Here is a 19,432-nt window from a genome sequence, read left to right on the forward strand (position 1 = left end):
GTGTTCTACACCGACATGGTTTAGTGTTCTACATGGTTTAGTGTTCTACATGGTTTAGTGTTCTACATGGTTTAGTGTTCTACATGGTTTAGTGTTCTACACCAACATGGTTTAGTGTTCTACACCAACATGGTTTAGTGTTCTACACCGACATGGTTTAGTGTTCTACATGGTTTAGTGTTCTACACCGACATGGTTTAGTGTTCTACATGGTTTAGTGTTCTACATGGTTTAGTGTTCTACACCGACATGGTTTAGTGTTCTACATGGTTTAGTGTTCTACATGGTTTAGTGTTCTACACCAACATGGTTTAGTGTTCTACATGGTTTAGTGTTCTACACCAACATGGTTTAGTGTTCTACATGGTTTAGTGTTCTACATGGTTTAGTGTTCTACATGGTTTAGTGTTCTACATGGTTTAGTGTTCTACACCAACATGGTTTAGTGTTCTACATGGTTTAGTGTTCTACATGGTTTAGTGTTCTACATGGTTTAGTGTTCTACACCAACATGGTTTAGTGTTCTACATGGTTTAGTGTTCTATATGGTTTAGAGTTCTACACCAACATGGTGTCTTGTGTACCATTCATCAAATTCCCTATCAGGAAATACAACACGACGTTCCCTCTCAGGAAATACAACACGAAGTTCCCTCTCAGGAAATACAACATGAAGTTGACATTATAGCGGTAGAGGGTCGTTGGCATTCCACTGAGCAAAACGTTCTTTGTGATATGAGGACACAAACGTGTGTAACATCCGTCCCATTTCCGCATATAGAACAAAGCAGAAGAGATACGCTGGATGGAGCCTAGTCTCTAGGATGGAGGCTGAAAGGCCTAATTACTAGCCCAAGATTGAGCTCTCCTCTGGGGGTAAATTAGCTCCTCTACGGGCCTCTCTAACTAAGAACCACCACTAAAGTCTCAGGATAAAACACGGCTTAATGCTCACACACACACACACACACAGGGAGGAAGGGGGACGTAGAGCGATGGGGCGGGAGAGGGAGGGAGGGAGATGGACAGGGAGGGAGGGAGATGGACAGGGAGGGAGGGAGATGGACAGGGAGGGAGGGAAGGGGAAGGGAGGGAGGGAAGGGGAAGAGAGAGAGGGAGAGGGAGGGAGAGAGATGGACAGGGAGGGAGGGAAGGGGAAGAGAGAGAGGGAGAGGGAGGGAGGGAGATGGATAGGGAGGGAGGGAAGGAAGGGGAAGAGAGAGGGAGAGGGAGAGAGGGAGATGGACAGGGAGGGAGGGAAGGGGGAGAGAGGGAGAGGGAGAGATGGACAAGGAGGAAGGGAAGGGGGAGAGAGGGAGAGGGAGAGATGGACAAGGAGGAAGGGAAGGGGGAGAGAGGGAGAGGGAGAGATGGACAAGGAGGAAGGGAAGAGGGAGAGGGAGAGATGGACAAGGAGGAAGGGAAGGGGGAGAGAGGGAGAGGGAGGGAGGGAGGGGGAGAGAGCGAGAGGGAGGGAGGGAGGGACGGGGAAAGAAAGAGAGATAAAAACAAACAAAAACTTTGTTGGCCCAATAGTTATTACATAATTTACAACACAAACTTGATTTAAAATACAAACTTAAATTTCATTTAACCAAGAAAGTTAGAACCAAACCCCTCTCCTCGTCCACTGCACATAGACCAGCCTCCACCTGCACAGCAGTGATTCAAAGGCTGATCAGTAGAGCTGACCCCGGTGTGGACACCCCTGCAGCCACCCCCTCAGTCTGGCCGTCTCAGCCAACCCCCCTCAGCCTGGCCGTCTCAGCCCACCCCCTCAGTCTGGCCGTCTCAGCCAACCCCCTCAGCCTGGCCGTCTCAGCCCACCCCCTCAGTCTGGCCGTCTCAGCCCACCCCCTCAGTCTGGCCGTCTCAGCCCTCCCCCTCAGCCTGGCCGTCTCAGCCCACCCCCTCAGTCTGGCCGTCTCAGCCCACCCCCTCAGCCTGGCCGTCTCAGACCACCCCCTCAGTCTGGCCGTATCAGCCCACCCCCTCAGTTTGGCCATATCAGCCCTCTCCCTCAGCCTGGCCGTCTCAGCCCACCCCCTCAACCCGGCCCCCTCAGCCTGGCCGTCTCAGCCCAACCCCTCAGCCCACCCCCTCAGTCTGGCCGTCTCAGCCCTCCCCCTCAGCCCACCCCCTCAGTCTGGCCATCTCAGCCAACCCCCTCAGTCTGGCCGTCTCAGCCCTCCCCCTCAGTCTGGCCGTCTCAGCCCACCCCCTCAGCCTGGCCGTCTCAGCCCACCCCCTCAGTCTGGCCGTCTCAGCACACCCCCTCAGTCTGGCCGTCTCAGCCCACCCCCTCACTCTGGCCGTCTCAGCCCACCCCCTCAGTCTGGCCATATCAGCCCACCCCCTCAGTCTGGCCGTATCAGCCCACCCCTTCAGTCTGGCCGTATCAGCCCACCCCCTCAGTCTGGCCGTATCAGCCCTCTCCCTCAGCCTGGCCGTCTCAGCCCACCCCCTCAGTCTGGCCGTCTCAGCCCTCCCCCTTTCCACTCCCTCAGTCTGGCCATCTCAGCCAACCCTCTCAGTCTGGCCGTCTCAGCCCTCCCCCTCAGTCTGGCCATCTCAGCCCACCCCCTCAGTCTGGCCGTCTCAGCCCACCGTCTCAGCCTGGCCGTCTCAGCCCACCCCCTCAGCCCACCCCCTCAGCCTGGCCGTCTCAGCCCACCCTCTCATTCTGGCCGTCTCAGCCCACCCCCTCAGCCTGGCCGTCTCAGCCAACCCCCTCAGTCTGGCCGTCTCAGCCCACCCCCTCAGTCTGGCCATCTCAGCCCACCCCCTCAGCCTGGCCGTCTCAGCCCACCCCCTCAGCCCACCCCCTCAGCCCACCCTCTCATTCTGGCCGTCTCAGCCCACCCCCTCAGCCTGGCCGTCTCAGCCAACCCCCTCAGTCTGGCCGTCTCAGCCCACCCCCTCAGTCTGGCCGTCTCAGCCCACCCCCTCAGTCTGGCCGTCTCAGCCCACCCCCTCAGTCTGGCCGTCTCAGCCAACCCCCTCAGCCTGGCCGTCTCAGCCCACCCCCTCAGTCTGGCCGTCTCAGCCCACCCCCTCAGTCTGGCCGTCTCAGCCCTCCCCCTCAGCCTGGCCGTCTCAGCCCACCCCCTCAGACTGGCCGTCTCAGCCCACCCCCTCAGCCTGGCCGTCTCAGACCACCCCCTCAGTCTGGCCGTATCAGCCCACCCCCTCAGTTTGGCCATATCAGCCCTCTCCCTCAGCCTGGCCGTCTCAGCCCACCCCCTCAACCCGGCCCCCTCAGCCTGGCCGTCTCAGCCCAACCCCTCAGCCCACCCCCTCAGTCTGGCCGTCTCAGCCCTCCCCCTCAGCCCACCCCCTCAGTCTGGCCATCTCAGCCAACCCCCTCAGTCTGGCCGTCTCAGCCCTCCCCCTCAGTCTGGCCGTCTCAGCCCACCCCCTCAGCCTGGCCGTCTCAGCCCACCCCCTCAGTCTGGCCGTCTCAGCACACCCCCTCAGTCTGGCCGTCTCAGCCCACCCCCTCACTCTGGCCGTCTCAGCCCACCCCCTCAGTCTGGCCATATCAGCCCACCCCCTCAGTCTGGCCGTATCAGCCCACCCCTTCAGTCTGGCCGTATCAGCCCACCCCCTCAGTCTGGCCGTATCAGCCCTCTCCCTCAGCCTGGCCGTCTCAGCCCACCCCCTCAGTCTGGCCGTCTCAGCCCTCCCCCTTTCCACTCCCTCAGTCTGGCCATCTCAGCCAACCCTCTCAGTCTGGCCGTCTCAGCCCTCCCCCTCAGTCTGGCCATCTCAGCCCACCCCCTCAGTCTGGCCGTCTCAGCCCACCGTCTCAGCCTGGCCGTCTCAGCCCACCCCCTCAGCCCACCCCCTCAGCCTGGCCGTCTCAGCCCACCCTCTCATTCTGGCCGTCTCAGCCCACCCCCTCAGCCTGGCCGTCTCAGCCAACCCCCTCAGTCTGGCCGTCTCAGCCCACCCCCTCAGTCTGGCCATCTCAGCCCACCCCCTCAGCCTGGCCGTCTCAGCCCACCCCCTCAGCCCACCCCCTCAGCCCACCCTCTCATTCTGGCCGTCTCAGCCCACCCCCTCAGCCTGGCCGTCTCAGCCAACCCCCTCAGTCTGGCCGTCTCAGCCCACCCCCTCAGTCTGGCCGTCTCAGCCCACCCCCTCAGTCTGGCCGTCTCAGCCCACCCCATTCAGTCTGGCCGTCTCAGCCCACCCTCTCAGCCTGGCCGTCTCAGCCCACCCCCTCAGCCTGGCCGTCTCAGCCCACCCTCTCAGCCTGGCCGTCTCAGCCCACCCCCTCAGTCTGGCCGTCTCAGCCCACCCCCTCAGCCTGGTCATCTCAGCCCACCCCCACACTTTCACCATAACAGAAGCCCAGAGTACAGTAGCTTGACCCATGATCTAAACCCACTACCCAGGCTAAACATCACCCTGTGTGTCTGTAACAACACTGGACACATCACCCTGTGTGTCTGTAATTACACTGGGCACATCGCCCTGTGTGTCTAACAACACTGGGCACATCACCCTGAGTGTCTGTAATTACACGGGGCACATCACCCCGTGTGTCTGTAATTACACTGGGAACATCACCCTGTGAGTCTGCAATTACACTGGGCACATCACCCTGTGAGTCTGTAATTACACTGGGCACATCACCCTGTGTGTCTGTAATTACACCGGGCACATCACCCTGTTTGTCTGTAATTACACGGGGCACATCACCATGTGTGTCTGTAATTACACTGGGCACATCACCCTGTGTGTCTGTAACAACACTGGACACATCACCTTGTGTGTCTGTAATTACACTGGGCACATCACCCTGAGTGTCTGTAACAACACTGGGCACATCACCTTGTGTGTCTGTAATTACACTGGGAACATCACCCTGTGAGTCTGCAATTACACTGGGCACATCACCCTGTGAGTCTGTAATTACACTGGGCACATCACCCTGTGTGTCTGTAATTACACCGGGCACATCACCCTGTTTGTCTGTAATTACACGGGGCACATCACCATGTGTGTCTGTAATTACACTGGGCACATCACCCTGTGTGTCTGTAACAACACTGGACACATCACCTTGTGTGTCTGTAATTACACTGGGCACATCACCCTGAGTGTCTGTAACAACACTGGGCACATCACCTTGTGTGTCTGTAATTACACTGGGCACATCACCCTGAGTGTCTTTAATTACACGGGGCACAACACCCTGTGTGTATGTAATTACACTGGGAACATCACCCCGTATGTCTGTAATTACACTGGGAACATCACCCTGTGTGTATGTAATTACACTGGGAACATCACCCTGTGTGTCTAATTACACGGGGCACATCACCCTGTGTGTCTGTAACAACACTGGGCACATCACCTTGTGTGTCTGTAATTACACTGGGCACATCACCCTGAGTGTCTGTAACAACACTGGGCACATCACCCTGTGTGTCTGTAATTACACTGGGCACATGCCCCTTGTGTGTCTGTAATTACACTGGGCACATCACCCTGTGTGTCTGTAATTACACGGGGCACATCACCCTGCGTGTCTGTATTTACACTGGGCACATCACCCTGTGTGTCTGTAACAACACTGGGCACATCACCTTGTGTGTCTGTAATTACACGGGGCACATCACCCTGCGTGTCTGTATTTACACGGGGCACATCACCCTGTGTGTCTGTAACAACACTGGGCACATCACCTTGTGTGTCTGTAATTACACTGGACACATCACCCTGAGTGTCTGTAACAACACTGGGCACATCACCTTGTGTGTCTGTAATTACACTGGGCACATCACCCTGAGTGTCTTTAATTACACGGGGCACAACTCCCTGTGTGTCTGTAATTACACTGGGAACATCACCCCGTATGTCTGTAATTACACTGGGAACATCACCCTGTGTGTATGTAATTACACTGGGAACATCACCCTGTGTGTCTAATTACACGGGGCACATCACCCTGTGTGTCTGTAACAACACTGGGCACATCACCTTGTGTGTCTGTAATTACACTGGGCACATCACCCTGAGTGTCTGTAACAACACTGGGCACATCACCCTGTGTGTCTGTAATTACACTGGGCACATCACCCTGTGTGTCTGTAATTACACGGGGCACATCACCCTGTGTGTCTGTAATTACACTGGGCACATGCCCCTTGTGTGTCTGTAATTACACTGGGCACATCACCCTGTGTGTCTGTAATTACACGGGGCACATCACCCTGCGTGTCTGTATTTACACTGGGCACATCACCCTGTGTGTCTGTAATTACACTGGGAACATCACCCTGTGTGTCTGTAATTACACTGGGCACATCACCCTGTGTGTCTGTAATTACACTGGGCACATCACCCTGTGTGTCTGTAATTACACTGGGAACATCACCCTGTGTGTCTGTAATTACACTGGGCACATCACCCTGTGTGTCTGTATTTACACTGGGCACATCATTTTCCACTGTCTGTGAGACAGGCGTATCAACCTCATAGTCAGCTGCTCTTTGTAATCACTGCCGGGAGTTCAGCCACTTTCACGACGCCCCTGAGCTCCCAGCCACGGCAACCCGCCACGGCAACCTGCCACGGCAACCCGCCACGGCAACCCGCCGCGGCAACCTGGCTACATGAACAATCGTCAACATTAACATCAACCGTATGAATCTTGCAATTCCCATGTTTAGGGTTGAGTCTGGCCCGAAGGTGGAGGCCCGTGCTCAGCTGTGTAGCCAGACAGAGGGATCCATCATGTGCCCCACTCACCCCGCTCCCTGTATGTGCATGCCCCCCCCCCCCCACAATCAAAACATCAGACTACCCGTGGTCGCATTAAAACCCAGTAGGCTTTCTCCTCATTCCTCACCTGATACGAAATAACCTCATGTTTTTGTTGTTGTCGGTCAGTCAAAAAAAAAAGTGTTAATAATTTTTTTAGATTAGACTAATAACTCTCTCTTTGGGATGGCGAATTTCCGGTTAAGGTGTGAGCTCTCGCATCAGGTCGCCATCACAAATGAACGGTGGTGGCACAATTGGATATGTTCGAGAAGCAGTTGAAAGATTTTCATAGCCAATATCCTCCACTGTCACATTTTGATTCTGACACCTGAAACCGTGACGGAGATAAAAGGATGACTTCTCCACATTCTTTTTATTTTTATCATCTTCTTCATAGCTCCAGAAAGCCAGCGCCCATCATCCAGGCAGATCGCTCAAGATTGACTTCGAAAATGGACGTCCACATCCTGAGGACATCGGGGAAATGCCTTCGAAACTGCCCACCAGGGGCGCAACAATGAGCGCTATATTACCATTAAGTAGGCTTGGGTTTTGCTAGGGCAAAATCGTATGACTACAAATCCAAAGGTCACTTGTTCAATCCAAGTGGTAAACACTAATTTATTGTTTTCACCCTATCCCAAACCTTAACCATTGACTTCAAGATCCACCATGCAGATATCGCTCTGCCATTTCCTGGTTGATAAACTTCCAGTAGTTTGCCTAATTTCAAAAACAAACCAGTATAGTGTATAGAATCGTTGCAACATCTAAACTGCTTTGAAATATATTTTCTATAACCACAAATGATGTATTTTCTGATGTTTTGAAGCTGCTGAACAAAACCTGAAAGTAAAAGACAAAATAAAATAAAAAATAAGAAGAAGAATGGAAAGCATAGAAATAGCACACATAGAACAGATACCTCTTTTTAAAAACTGTATTTCAATAAGAACGACAGATCTATTACACACAGAGAATTTGGTCAGGTCGCTCCCAACAAAGTTACATGTTGCAGTTTTAACCTTCCGGGACGAATCCCGTAAACGTAATGTTTTCCCCCAAGACCTTAACCCTGAACTTCGGGATTTGACGTCTGGAGAAACGGAACGACGTTAAGCAGGAGTCGTCGACCCAGGGTGTCAAAAACACTTTGAAATGTGGCGTCTGGAGAAACGGAACGACGTTAAGCAGGAGTTGTCGACCCAGGGTGTCAAAAACACTTTGAAACATGACGTTTGGAGAAACATGGATAAACCGCGAGATCTTGTTCCCATCATCACCACCACCACCATCATCAATCCCGTCACTACCATCCAACTAGACTTCCATCAGAATAGATACCTTCACTACCATCCAACTAGGCTTCCATCAGAATAGATACCTTCACCATCCAACTAGGCTTCCATCAGAATAGATACCTTCACTACCATCCAACTAGGCTTCCATCAGACTAGATTCCTTCACTACCATCCAACTAGACTTCCATCAGAATAGATACCTTCACCACCATCCAACTAGGCTTCCATCAGAATAGATACCTTCACTACCATCCAACTAGGCTTCCATCAGACTAGATACCTTCACTACCATCCAACTAGGCTTCCATCAGAATAGATACTTTCACTACCATCCAACTAGGCTTCCATCAGAATAGATACCTTCACTACCATCCAACTAGACTTCCATCAGAATAGATACCTTCACCACCATCCAACTAGGCTTCCATCAGAATAGATACCTTCACTACCATCCAACTAGGCTTCCATCAGACTAGATACCTTCACTACCATCCAACTAGGCTTCCATCAGAATAGATACTTTCACTACCATCCGACTAGGCTTCCATCAGACTAGATACCTTCACTACCATCCAACTAGGCTTCCATCAGACTAGATACCTTCACTACCATCCAACTAGGCTTCCATCAGAATAGATACTTTCACTACCATCCGACTAGGCTTCCATCAGAATAGATACCTTCACTACCATCCAACTAGGCTTCCATCAGAATAGATACCTTCACAACCATCCAACTAGGGTTCCATCAGAATAGATACCTTCACTACCATCCAACTAGGCTTCCATCAGAATAGATACCTTCACTACCATCCAACTAGGCTTCCATCAGAATAGATACTTTCACTACCATCCAACTAGGCTTCCATCAGAATAGATACCCTACCTCCCCCCCAAAGAAATTCAGCGAGCTAACCATTATCTTATCGATCGTTTTCTTATTTTATCTGCATACTACAATTCAGTGTTTAGCTGCAAATGAGTACAAGACAGCCTAACCATGAATACAATCCTTGATACTTGGGACACAACCACAGTGCTCCAATCTAATCCATGTTATTTTAAATGGACAACGTTGTTTTCCCGAGCAGCTAATCTGTTTTTCTATCCAAACCATTCTTCAGAGAACGTTCTCAAGGGTCAGTGTTCGTTCTAGTAAAGCTTTAGCTCATTCAATTTCAATTTCCACTGACCTTTTCCCAACAAACGAGGAACACCAACTTTACATCTCGTTAACCAACCATGCAACAACAATGACACAAATGGCAGTATTCATCTACATGATTGCACTTCCTGGTGGGAGCATTTTGGACTCTGTACACAACTAAAGACAGCCTGAGATACTGTATAATAGTCTATAGCATATGATTGAAATGTACTTGGTGTGATAAAAATAATCACAGACCAGACCAGACCAGACAGACAGACAGACTCCTGGTTTTCCATAAATCCTCGTTGGAATATCCCTAATCCAGAATCCTCCAACCATGATTTTTAGAAAACCTGGGTATTTAGAAGAGCACCCTCCCACGTCAGAGCTCTGATCTCCACCCTCCCACGTCAGAGCTCTGATCTTTACCCTCCCACGTCAGAGCTCTGATCTCCACTCTCCCACGTCAGAGCTCTGATCTCCACTCTCCCACGTCAGAGCTCTGATCTCCACCCTCCCACGTCAGTGCTCTGATCTCCACCCTCCCACGTCAGAGCTCTGATCTCCACCCTCCCACGTCAGAGCTCTGATCTCCACTCTCCCACGTCAGAGCTCTGATCTCCACCCTCCCACGTCAGAGCTCTGATCTCCACCCTCCCACGTCAGAGCTCTGATCTCCACCCTCCCACGTCAGAGCTCTGATCTCCACCCTCCCACGTCAGAGCTCTGATCTCTACCCTCCCACGTCTGAGCTGTGATTACGCCAAGACAAGAACCCTCTGTTCCCTCTGAGTATATACTTTCCAGGGCTGAAGTGTATACGTTTTTAGGACTGGCGTGTACACTTCTGAGTGAAGTGTGCTTGTAGGAGGGTCCTTAGCCAAACAATCTTCTGCAATCAGCATAACCACACAAACACTACAACACACTCAACATCTTAATGAACACTCACTTGAATGCAATTCATATCTGGTTTCAGCTACAGGCTTTCTGCGGTGCCATGTCGGAAATATCCTGGTGCTCCAACAAAGTATCAATGTAACACTGATATAGGATCATGACCCAAATACAACCCATATGTCCTGTTGATGTACAACCCATATGTCCTGTTGATATACAACCCATATGTCCTGTTGATGTACAACCCATATGTCCTGTTGATGTACAACCCATATGTCCTGTTGATTTACAACCCATTAGTCCCCATTAGTCCTGTTGATGTACAACCCATATGTCCTGTTGATGTACAACCTATATGTCCTGTTGATGTACAACCCATTAGTCCCCATTAGTCCTGTTGATATACAACCCATTAGTCCTTATTATTCCTGTTGATTTCCAAGCCATATGTCCTGTTGATGTACAACCCATTAGTCCCCATTAGTCCTGTTGATGTACAACCCATATGTCCTGTTGATATACAACCCATATGTCCTGTTTATGTACAACCCATATGTCCTGTTGATGTACAACCCATATGTCCTGTTGATATACAACCCATATGTCCTGTTGATGTACAACCCATATGTCCTGTTGATGTACAACCCATATGTCCTGTTGATTTACAACCCATTAGTCCCCATTAGTCCTGTTGATGTACAACCCATATGTCCTGTTGATGTACAACCTATATGTCCTGTTGATGTACAACCCATTAGTCCCCATTAGTCCTGTTGATATACAACCCATTAGTCCTTATTATTCCTGTTGATTTCCAAGCCATATGTCCTGTTGATGTACAACCCATTAGTCCCCATTAGTCCTGTTGATGTACAACCCATATGTCCTGTTGATGTACAACCCATTAGTCCCCATTAGTCCTGTTGATGTACAACCCATATGTCCTGTTGATTTATAACCCATTAGTCCTGTTGATATACAACCCATTAGTCCCCATTAGTCCTGTTGATATACAACCCATTAGTCCCCATTAGTCCTGTTGATGTACAACCCATTAGTCCTGTTGATATACAACCCATTAGTCCCCATTAGTCCTGTTGATTTATAACCCATTAGTCCTGTTGATGTACAACCCATTAGTACTGTTGATGTACAACCCATTAGTCCTGTTGATTTACAACCCATTAGTCCTGTTGATATACAACCCATTAGTCCTGTTGATATACAACCCATTAGTCCTGTTGATATACAACCCATTAGTCCCCATTAGTCCTGTTGATGTACAACCCATTAGTCCCCATTAGTCCTGTTGATATACAACCCATTAGACCCCATTAGTCCTGTTGATTTACAACCCATTAGTCCTGTTGATGTACAACCCATTAGTCCCCATTAGTCTTGTTGATAAACAACCCATTAGTCCCCATTAGTCCTGTTGATTTCCAAGCCATATGTCCTGTTGATGTACAACCCATTATTCTTGTTGATATACAACCCATTAGTCCCCATTAGTCCTGTTGATATACAACCCATTAGTCCCCATTAGTCCTGTTGATATACAACCCATTAGTCCCCATTAGTCCTGTTGATTTATAACCCGTTAGTCCTGTTGATATACAACCCATTAGTCCCCATTAGTCCTGTTAATTTATAACCCATTAGTCCTGTTGATATACAACCCATTAGTCCCCATTAGTCCTGTTGATTTACAACCCATTAGTCCCCATTAGTCCTGTTGATTTATAACCCATTAGTCCTGTTGATATACAACCCATTAGTCCCCATTAGTCCTGTTGATATACAACCCATTAGTCCCCATTAGTCCTGTTGATGTACAACCCATTAGTCCTGTTGATATACAACCCATTAGTCCTGTTGATGTACAACCCATTAGTCCCCATTAGTCCTGTTGATTTATAACCCATTAGTCCTGTTGATTTACAACCCATTAGTCCCCATTAGTCCTGTTGATTTATAACCCATTAGTCCTGTTGATATACAACCCATTAGTCCTGTTGATATACAACCCATTAGTCCCCATTAGTCCTGTTGATTTATAACCCGTTAGTCCTGTTGATATACAACCCATTAGTCCCCATTAGTCCTGTTGATTTATAACCCATTAGTCCTGTTGATATACAACCCATTAGTCCCCATTAGTCCTGTTGATTTACAACCCATTAGTCCCCATTAGTCCTGTTGATTTATAACCCATTAGTCCCCATTAGTCCTGTTGATTTATAACCCATTAGTCCTGTTGATATACAACCCATTAGTCCCCATTAGTCCTGTTGATATACAACCCATTAGTCCCCATTAGTCCTGTTGATGTACAACCCATTAGTCCTGTTGATATACAACCCATTAGTCCTGTTGATGTACAACCCATTAGTCCCCATTAGTCCTGTTGATGTACAACCCATATGTCCTGTTGATATACAACCCATTAGTCCTGTTGATGTACAACCCATTAGTCCCCATTAGTCCTGTTGATGTACAACCCATATGTCCTGTTGATGTACAACCCATTAGTCCCCATTAGTCCTGTTGATTTATAACCCATTAGTCCTGTTGATTTACAACCCATTAGTTCCCATTAGTCCTGTTGATTTATAACCCATTAGTCCTGTTGATGTACAACCCATTAGTCCTGTTGATATACAACCCATTAGTCCTGTTGATTTACAACCCATTAGTCCTGTTGATATACAACCCATTAGTCCTGTTGATATACAACCCATTAGTCCCCATTAGTCCTGTTGATTTACAACCCATTAGTCCTGTTGATATACAACCCATTAGTCCTGTTGATATACAACCCATTAGTCCCCATTAGTCCTGTTGATGTACAACCCATTAGTCCCCATTAGTCCTGTTGATATACAACCCATTAGACCCCATTAGTCCTGTTGATGTACAACCCATATGTCCTGTTGATATACAACCCATTAGTCCTGTTGATATACAACCCATTAGTCCCCATTAGTCCTGTTGATTTACAACCCATTAGTCCTGTTGATGTACAACCCATTAGTCCCCATTAGTCCTGTTGATATACAACCCATTAGTCCCCATTAGTCCTGTTGATATACAACCCATTAGTCCTGTTGATATACAACCCATTAGTCCCCATTAGTCCTGTTGATTTATAACCCATTAGTCCTGTTGATGTACAACCCATTAGTACTGTTGATGTACAACCCATTAGTCCTGTTGATTTACAACCCATTAGTCCTGTTGATATACAACCCATTAGTCCTGTTGATATACAACCCATTAGTCCTGTTGATATACAACCCATTAGTCCCCATTAGTCCTGTTGATGTACAACCCATTAGTCCCCATTAGTCCTGTTGATATACAACCCATTAGACCCCATTAGTCCTGTTGATTTACAACCCATTAGTCCTGTTGATGTACAACCCATTAGTCCCCATTAGTCTTGTTGATAAACAACCCATTAGTCCCCATTAGTCCTGTTGATTTCCAAGCCATATGTCCTGTTGATGTACAACCCATTATTCTTGTTGATATACAACCCATTAGTCCCCATTAGTCCTGTTGATATACAACCCATTAGTCCCCATTAGTCCTGTTGATATACAACCCATTAGTCCCCATTAGTCCTGTTGATTTATAACCCGTTAGTCCTGTTGATATACAACCCATTAGTCCCCATTAGTCCTGTTAATTTATAACCCATTAGTCCTGTTGATATACAACCCATTAGTCCCCATTAGTCCTGTTGATTTACAACCCATTAGTCCCCATTAGTCCTGTTGATTTATAACCCATTAGTCCTGTTGATATACAACCCATTAGTCCCCATTAGTCCTGTTGATATACAACCCATTAGTCCCCATTAGTCCTGTTGATGTACAACCCATTAGTCCTGTTGATATACAACCCATTAGTCCTGTTGATGTACAACCCATTAGTCCCCATTAGTCCTGTTGATTTATAACCCATTAGTCCTGTTGATTTACAACCCATTAGTCCCCATTAGTCCTGTTGATTTATAACCCATTAGTCCTGTTGATATACAACCCATTAGTCCTGTTGATATACAACCCATTAGTCCCCATTAGTCCTGTTGATTTATAACCCGTTAGTCCTGTTGATATACAACCCATTAGTCCCCATTAGTCCTGTTGATTTATAACCCATTAGTCCTGTTGATATACAACCCATTAGTCCCCATTAGTCCTGTTGATTTACAACCCATTAGTCCCCATTAGTCCTGTTGATTTATAACCCATTAGTCCCCATTAGTCCTGTTGATTTATAACCCATTAGTCCTGTTGATATACAACCCATTAGTCCCCATTAGTCCTGTTGATATACAACCCATTAGTCCCCATTAGTCCTGTTGATGTACAACCCATTAGTCCTGTTGATATACAACCCATTAGTCCTGTTGATGTACAACCCATTAGTCCCCATTAGTCCTGTTGATGTACAACCCATATGTCCTGTTGATATACAACCCATTAGTCCTGTTGATGTACAACCCATTAGTCCCCATTAGTCCTGTTGATGTACAACCCATATGTCCTGTTGATGTAAAACCCATTAGTCCCCATTAGTCCTGTTGATTTATAACCCATTAGTCCTGTTGATTTACAACCCATTAGTTCCCATTAGTCCTGTTGATTTATAACCCATTAGTCCTGTTGATGTACAACCCATTAGTCCTGTTGATATACAACCCATTAGTCCTGTTGATTTACAACCCATTAGTCCTGTTGATATACAACCCATTAGTCCTGTTGATATACAACCCATTAGTCCCCATTAGTCCTGTTGATTTACAACCCATTAGTCCTGTTGATATACAACCCATTAGTCCTGTTGATATACAACCCATTAGTCCCCATTAGTCCTGTTGATGTACAACCCATTAGTCCCCATTAGTCCTGTTGATATACAACCCATTAGACCCCATTAGTCCTGTTGATGTACAACCCATATGTCCTGTTGATATACAACCTATTAGTCCTGTTGATATACAACCCATTAGTCCCCATTAGTCCTGTTGATTTACAACCCATTAGTCCTGTTGATGTACAACCCATTAGTCCCCATTAGTCCTGTTGATATACAACCCATTAGTCCCCATTAGTCCTGTTGATTTCCAAGCCATATGTCCTGTTGATGTACAACCCATTAGTCTTGTTGATATACAACCCATTAGTCCCCATTAGTCCTGTTGATTTCCAAGCCATATGTCCTGTTGATGTACAACCCATTAGTCTTGTTGATATACAACCCATATGTCCCCATTAGTCCTGTTGATTGAACCATTTTCACTTCCTAGTGCACTGTTTTTGACGAGTGCAAATACATCTCTGGTCAAAAGTAGTGCACTAAATAGGGAATAGGGTGCCATAGGGCTCTGGTCTAAAGTAGTGCACTATATAGGGAATAGGGTTCTATAGGGCTCTGGTCTAAAGTAGTGCACTAAATATGGAATAGGGTTCTATAGGGCTCTGGTCTAAAGTAGTGCACTAAATATGGAATAGGGTTCTATAGGGCTCTGGTCTAAAGTAGTGCACTAAATATGGAATAGCGTACCATTTGTTACGCGACCACATATTTTACACCAGGTACCCAGGCCTACAAGCTGATGACAGAAATAACTATATAAATAATTTTTATTATTATTATATATTTTTTTTACAGTGGAATTAGGCTAGCTAGCTGAGGCCTGAACCTGCAGTCACACATAGACCGACGAGTAGAGACGAGTAGAGATCACTTCCATTGAGTCACATGGGAAGTTAAGAGAAATTACCATTTACGATGCGCTTTGTCTCACTCTCCTCTCTTCCCCCCTCTCTTTCCCCCCCTCTCTTTCCCTCCCTCTTTCACTCCCTCTCTTTCACTCCCTCTCTTTTCACTCCTCCTCTTCCCCCCTCTCTTCCCTCTCTCCCCCCCTCTCTTCCCCCTCTTCACTCCTCTCTTCCCTCTCTCCCCCCCTCTCTTCCCCCCTCTTCACTCCTCTCTTCCCCCCTCTCTTCACTCCTCTCTTCCCCCCTCTCTTCACTCCTCTCTTCACTCCTCTCTCCCCTCTCTTCCCTCTCTTCCCTCCTCTCTCCCCTCTCTTCTCCCCTCTCTTCCCTCCTCTCTCCCCTCTCTTCTCCCCTCTCTTCCCTCCTCTCTACGTTCACCTGCGTAAGATGCAGCTATTTGACCATGAAGTCTATGTATGAAACGGGGATGAGCCAATTTTACAGTTGAGACACCCAGACTGAGGGAGGTGAAGTGGAGAGAGAGAGGGGGAGGAGGGTGGGGGTAGAGAAGGAGGAGGGTGGGGGTGGGGGTAGAGAAGGAGGAGGGTGGGGGTAGAGAAGGAGGAGGGTGCAGGGAGAGACTGAGGGAGGTGAAGTGGAGAGAGAGAGGGGGAGGGGGGGTAGAGAAGGAGGAGGGTGCAGGGAGAAACTGAGGGAGGTGAAGTGGAGAGAGAGAGAGGGGGGTGAGGGTGCAGGGAGAGAGGGAGGGAGTTGAAGTGGAGAGAGGAATGAGAGACAGGGATGAGAAGTAAAGGATAAGGACATGGAGATATGAGGCAAAGGGGGAAAAGGGATGAAAAATGAGGGACCGGGAGGTAGAGGTGAGGCGAGGAGCACAATAGAGAGAGAGAGAAAGGGAGGAGAGGCGGGTAGAGAGATGGAGGAGGGTGATGAGAGCGGGAGGAAAGAGAGAAGAGGAGAGAGAGGTGAGGAGAGAGACGGAGGAGAGAAAGAGGGATGAGCAGTGAGGGATGAGGAGGTAGTGGTAGAGAGAGACACAGGGATGAGTAGTGAGGGATGAGGAGGTAGTGGTAGAGAGAGACACAGGGATGAGTAGTGAGGGATGAGGAGGTAGTGGTAGAGAGAGAGAAAGAGGTAAGGCAAGGAGCATGGGTCATTTACAGTGCTGATTAAGGTCTCCCTGGGTTAACATGGCGTGTGAGAGAGAGATAGAGGGAGGAGAGGAGCAAGAGATAGATAGAGAGAAATGGATCTGGGCTGCTAGAGGAATGTTTTATTCATGGAGGTTTTGCATGAAGCATGGCCTGTCACCAGAATTACTGCCTGCATCCTCCTCTCCTCTCCTCTCCCCTCTTCAATCTCTCTCTCCGTGTCTCTCTCTCTGTCTCTCTCTCTCTGTCTCTCTCTCTCTCTCTCTCTGTGTCTCTCTCTCTCTCTCTCTCTGTGTCTCTCTCTCTCTCTCTGTGTCTCTCTGTGTCTCTGTCTCTGTGTCTCTCTCTCTCTCTGTGTCTCTCTCTGTCTCTCTCTCTGTGTCTCTCTGTGTCTCTGTCTCTCTGTCTCTCTGTGTCTCTCTGTGTCTCTCTGTATCCTCCTTTTTCTTCTCTCTTTCTCCTCTCTCTCGCCCCAAGCGATCTCTCTCTCTCTCTTTGCGTCGTTCTCGGTTCCCCACCTTCTCCCTCCTCCTTCGTTCTCTATTGTCCTTAAAACCTGCTCATTTGTCAACCCATCTTGATCTTGAGTTGTGAGAATAAATAAAGCAACAAACGAGAATTGTACTGAAAACCAACACTGAAAACCAACAGTGGAAACCAACAGTGGAAACCAACAGTGGAAAACAACAGTGGAAACCAACACTGAAAACCAACACTGGAAACCAACAGTGGAAACCAACACTGGAAACCAACACTGGAAACCAACAGTGGAAACCAACAGTGGAAACCAACAGTGGAAACCAACAGTGGAAACCAACAGTGAAAACCAACAGTGGAAACCAACAGTGGAAACCAACAGTGGAAACCAACCGTGGAAACCAACCGTGGAAACCAACCGTGGAAACCAACCGTGGAAACCAACAGTGAAAAACCAACAGTGGAAACCAACAGTGGAAACCAACAGTGGAAACCAACAGTGGAAACCAACAGTGAAAACCAACAGTGGAAACCAACAGTGGAAACCAACAGTGGAAACCAACCGTGGAAACCAACCGTGGAAACCAACCGTGGAAACCAACATTGAAAACCAACCGTGGAAACCAACAGTGGAAACCAACAGTGAAAACCAACACTGAAAACCAACAGTGGAAACCAACACTGAAAACCAACAGTGGAAACCAACACTGAAAACCAACAGTGGAAACTACGGCCCAACATGGTTGTCTTAGCGAAACATTATGAACTCAGACACCAAGGAAGGAAGGAAGGAAGGAAGGAAGGAAGGAAGGAAGGAAGGAAGGAAGGAAGGAAGGAAGGAAGGAAGGAAGGAAGGTAGGTAGGTAGGAAGTTAGGTAGGTAGGTAGGAAGGGAGGCAGTGTAGCCTTGTGGTTAGAGCATTGGACTATTAACCGAAAGGTTGCAAGTTCAAATCCCCGAGCTGACAAGGTACAAAATCTGTCGTTTCTGCCCTTGAACGGGCAGTTAACCCACTGTTCCTAGGCCGTCATTGAAAATAAGAATTTGTTCTTTAACTGACTTGCCTGGTAAAATAAAGGTAAAATAAAAATAAAAAAAATAAAAAAAATAAGGTAGGTAGGAAGTTGGATAGGTCGGTCGGTCGGTCGGTAGGGGTGTGTGTGTGACTGTGTCACTGACCAGACAAGGTTAGTGTAGTCAGTGTAGTGTAAGAAAATGCACAGCGATGTGTATGTCCATGGAGATAGTTCTATTAGTGTGTGTGACTGTGATGGTTCTATTAGCCCTGTCCCTCTCTCTTCCTAATTGCCTGGTGGAGGGGTCCTTACCCTTCCCGCTGGCCATCCGTGCCTGAGAAATGGTTCTCCTGTGGGATGGAGGGAGGAGTGTGTGTGTGTGTGTGTCCTCTGTTCATCTCTTTGAGTCGCCTCACCTCAACGCCTCTCTCTCTCTCCTCTTCTCCATCTCTCCTCTCCTCTTCCCCTCTCTCCCTCCATCTCTCTTCTTCTCCATGTCTCCTCTCCTCTCTCCCTCCATCTCTCCTCTCCTCTCCTCTCTCCCCTCCATCTCTCTTCTTCTCCATCTCTCCTCTCTCCCCTCTCTCCCTCCATCTCTCTTCTTCCTCCATGTCTCCTCTCCCCCTCCATCTCTCTTCCCCTCTCTCCTTCCATCTCTCTCCTCTCCTCTCTCCCTCCATCTCTCCTCTTCTCCATCTCTCCTCTCCTCTCTTCCCCTCTCTCCCTCCATCGCTCTTCTTCTCCATCTCTCCTCTCCTCTCTTCCCCATCGCTCTTCTTCTCCATCTCTCCTCTCCTCTCTTCCCCATCGCTCTTCTCCTCTCTCCCTCCATCTCTCTCCCTCCATCTCTCCTCTTCCCCTCTCTCCCTCAATCTCTCTTCTTCTCCATCTCTCCTCTCCTCTCTTCC

General features: G+C 48.4%; 1 protein-coding gene across 3 annotated transcripts in view; it reads right to left on the reverse strand.

The window, feature by feature from the left end:
- The window catches only part of cadm2a (cell adhesion molecule 2a), a 633,311-nt gene that overhangs the window by 227,041 nt on the left and 386,838 nt on the right, over nucleotides 1-19,432 (reverse strand). The gene's annotated exons all lie outside the window — the stretch shown is intronic.

Source organism: Oncorhynchus kisutch, linkage group LG29 (assembly GCF_002021735.2).
Source record: "Oncorhynchus kisutch isolate 150728-3 linkage group LG29, Okis_V2, whole genome shotgun sequence".
NCBI classification, from domain to species: domain Eukaryota; kingdom Metazoa; phylum Chordata; class Actinopteri; order Salmoniformes; family Salmonidae; genus Oncorhynchus; species Oncorhynchus kisutch.